This window comes from Parus major, chromosome 14 (assembly GCF_001522545.3).
Source record: "Parus major isolate Abel chromosome 14, Parus_major1.1, whole genome shotgun sequence".
Taxonomy (NCBI): Eukaryota; Metazoa; Chordata; class Aves; order Passeriformes; family Paridae; genus Parus; species Parus major.
In genome coordinates this window covers 14233326-14237625 of record NC_031783.1, presented here as the reverse complement: position 1 = coordinate 14237625, position 4300 = coordinate 14233326, and positions in this window count along the sequence as shown.

The window sequence follows — 4300 nt, the reverse complement described above, 5'->3', positions numbered from 1 at the left end:
ATTCCCACATTTGGAGTTGGGAGATTCCCGCCCCTGGAGCTGGGAGATTCCTGATATGGGAATCAGGATTTTTCCAGATGTTTCCGTCCTCCTTTTGGGATTGCTCTGGTTTGACTGGTGGAGCTCATTGCTGACTCCTTGTCCCCATGGATATTCCCAGCTGGGAATTCCTGCTGGAATGGCTCAGTCCTTGCCTCAACCTCATCCCAAAATATCCCCGATGTTCCCACCCTGCGGCTCCCAGCTGGATTTCACATTTTGGGATGCACTGGAAGAGATTTTAGGGCTGAGGGGTTTCTCCCAGCAGAGAAGGAAATTCCAATCTTCCTTCCCTTGGTGTATTCCCGTTTTCCTGCATGTCCCATCCCTTCTCCCTGTCCTGCTCCCCGCTGGCAGCCGGGATGTCTGATCCATCGGGAATGTTGCTGATCCATTGGGAATGTTGTTGTTCCATCGGGAACAGTGCTGAGGCTGCTGTTGCAGTTTTCTCCCCGTTCCCATTATCCCACCTGTGTTTTTCCATGCCTTGGAGCCAGGGATGGCTGCTGAGCTTGGCTTGGGAGCCTCCCGGTGGGATGAGAACAGCGGGAACTCAGGTCAGGAATCCCTGGAGAGGCTCAGGGCCAGCTGTGGAGGTGATTCCCAACATCTGGCCTGGCTGAACACGGCACAGAATCCCCTTGGAATGGGCCAAACTGGGAAACTCCCACTCCCAGCAGCTTCTTCTTGAGCATTTTCCACCTCTGGAGGTATCCAAGGAATACCTGGATGTGGCACTCAGTGCTCTGGGCTGATCAATGATCCTGGAGGGCTTTTCCAACCTCAATAATTCCAGGATTTTATGGAGAGGGAAAGCACTGCTGGAGGTATTTCTGTCCCTGTGCGCTCTGGGCTTTGCAGCAATCCCAGTTTTTTTTTTTCCCTGGATTTCTGGCGATATCCAGTAGCCAGCGGGTTTCATCTTCCCCCCGGATCTCACAGAATCTCTCCTTCAGCCCGAATTCCAAATAAACATTGCCATGTTTGGAAATCTCCCTGCCGGGCCCTCCCTTCCCTCCCGGCAGGAACTTTGGCTGGAGGGTGACTCATCACAATCCCTTCCCAAACAGCAGAAATTCCCAAAGGAGCCACAGCCCTGGATCCGCAGGGGCCTTTGGATACCACAAAACCCCAGCCATTCCCACCCCAGATGGATTTTCCCCGTTTTCCCCCCATTTTTGGATTTTCCTGGGCAGTCGGGGCTCCTTTGCCAGCCTGGATTTGCCATTCCATGGGGTGATCCCAAATTTGGGAACATCTTTTCCCACTCCAGCTCTTTCCAAGGCACATCCAGGAGGGGTTTATCCCTCTTTCCTCCATGGAGTGGATTTTAATGGAAAAAGTTACTTTTCTTGGAATCCTATCAGCAGGGGCATGGAGAGGTGGCTGAGAATAACAATTAGCGCTGGTCGGCATGGCTCGGTAGTTAATTAATTAAGTAATTAATTAACGCACTGCAAATTTCGCTCAGATGAGGGATAACCTTCGAGGTGTAATTAGAGGGGTGCAGTAATTAGCCAGGCTAGGGTGGAGGGGAGAATTCCCGATCCAAGTTGGGATCCAAAGCTGCCTTTAGCAATCCGCAGGGACAAATCTCCGCTGCTTCCGAGGGGATGGAATCCATCAAATCCCTTCCCAAAATTCCCGGGTTTCCAAAAATAGGAGAGATGGAAAGATGGTGAAGCAGCAGTGGTGAGGGCAAGGTGGATTTATGGGATTTTGGGAAGGAATTCCTGCCTGGGAGGGTGGGGAGGCCTCCAGATTCCCAGAGAAGCCGGGGCTGCCCCTGGATCCCTGGGGGTGCCCAAGGCTGCTCCTCCATCCTTGTGGATTGGGCTTTTCCTTACTCTGGGAATGCTGGGATGAACCTGGCTTGCTCACAGAGTTTCTCTTTGGAGACTTCCACAAAGTTCCAGAGGATTTGGGGGTTCCCTAAGTCGTGGGATGTTATGGGATCACGGAGTCATGGAATGCTTTGGGTGGGAAGGGACCTTGAAGCTCCTCCATTCCCATTCCATGGGCAGGGACACCTCCCACTATCCCAGGCTGCTCCAAGCCCTGTCCAGCCTGGCCTTGGGCACTTCCAGGGATCCAGGGGCAGCCACAGCTGCTCTGGGAATTCCATCCCAGCCCCTCCCCAGCCTCCCAGGGAACAATTCCTCCTTCAAATCCAATTTAAATCTGTTTATTCCCTCCTGTCCCGACCCTGGCAAAAGTCTCTTTCCGTCATCCCTCCCGGTTCCAGAGCCATGATTTTGGAATATTCCCGGGATATCTCACCAGAGCCGAGATCTCCTTGGCAGGGGCTGCCAGGAGCTCCCATCCCTTTTATCCAATGCTATTCCTGGAAAACACGATTTTCCAAGGCTCGGGAGCTGCATTTGGGCAGTTCCTTTAAATAACCCTGATGATAAAGCGTTATCCGTGGAAAGGCCATCTGTTCCCTGTGCTCCCGGAGCAGCTCCTCCCGCATCCCTCCCTCCTTCCAGCATTCCCAAACTTTCCAGCTCAGGCTCTCCCCCGCCTGTCCCACCCATTCCAAACTTTTTTTCCCAGCTTTTTGCGTGCCCCCAGTCCAGCTCTCCTTGGAGGAAAGTTTGGATCTTCACCTGAAGCACCGGGAGCTGCTTCCCTTGGAATCCCATGGAATTCCAGCCTCATTCCACACAGCTCTGGAGCAGAGGGATCAGTTCACCTTAATGATCCGTTCCCTGCGTTCCCGGATTGTGCAGGGAAACTTCTTCCCACATCCCTTCTTCCCTCCAGCATTCCCAAAATTTCCACCTTAACCTCTCCTACCCGTCCCACCCATCCAAACCATTCCAGGCCATTTTTTTCCCGGTTTTTGCGTGCCCGAAATCCAGCTCTCCTTGGAGGAGAAGTTGCTCTTTGCACCTGAAGTGTCGGGAGCCGCTTCCCTTGGAATTCCAGCCTCGTTCCACAGGGCTCACGTGGGGCTGGGCTGGAGCGGAGGGACCAGTTAACCTTAACCAGGCAAAGGAAAGGTTGGGAAAGAATTCTGTTGGAATGTTTGGATTGGGAGAGCTGACATTAGAGCGGGTAAATGTCAGAGGGAGTTTAAACAACGGAACAACTCTTGGAGGGCCACGTTTTCCTCTGTGGATTGGGCTGCAAATCCGCTTCCTTTCCACACAGAATTCCTAAGCAGGGCTTGTGTTCCCACTTGGAATTCCGGCCATGAACCTGCTGCTTCCTTTCCCTCTGCAGCCCAGCTTTTCTTCGGATCCCACCTGTGTTTTCCCAGGTTTTTCCCCACCTTTCTGCATTGGCTGGGTCGCTCTCCAATTCATTTTCCACTGATCCCACCAACCTGGATCTTCTGGAGCATTCCAGGGTCTCCAGTGCCATTTCCCACCTGGAATGGCCCCTTGAGGATGAGCAGGGATGAGCTGGAAATGGAAATTCTGATTTTTGGGGGCAGGAATGGTTCCCTCTCCCTAAGGGATGGGCTGGGATTGGGATTGGGATTGGGATTGGGATTGTCCTGGGCAGGACCGAACTTGGATTTGCCAATCCCTGGGATCGCAGCCCAGGAGATTCCCCGATTCTCGTTGGGAGCAGAGAGCTGGAGCTGGTGAAATCTCGGCAAAGCGCTGGCAGGGAATTTATGGAATGTGCAGACATTGGAAAACCATTAATATTTCTGGGAAAAGGAAGGGATTGTGTGTGTGGGACACGGGGAGGGGCTGAAGGTGCTGCTGGATGGGCTGTGACCGTCGGATAAACCCAGATCCTTGTCCGATAACCCATCCCTGGTGGGCTCCATGGAATTATTTGGGATGAGATAAAGATTGGGCTTGGAATAACCTGATCCCGTGGAGCTGGGAATGATCCAAGCCACAACTGGTGGTGCTTTTTGGGACAGGGCTGTTGAGATTCCCTGAGGAATTTCGGGAGGGGTTAAATCCTGCACACCCTTCCCACCCCACCAGACGGATTCTCCATCCTCTGGATGGGCGGCTCCGGCCTTTGGAGGTTCCTGCAGGATCTGGGATGGGTCTTCTCTGCCTGGTTTTAGCACAGAAGGGAAAACTGGGGTGGCATCAAGAGGAGACCGCCCGGGTGGGAAGGGTTATCCCACCAGGATCGCCCTCATCCCGACATTCCGTCACTCCATGGCCACTTCCAGAGTCGTGTGTTATCCTGGGATAACAACACACGAGTCCAGCCATGACATCCCTGAATTCGCTTCACCCAGCTTAGAATTTGGGGGGAGTCCATCCTCCAGGAGCAGGATCCA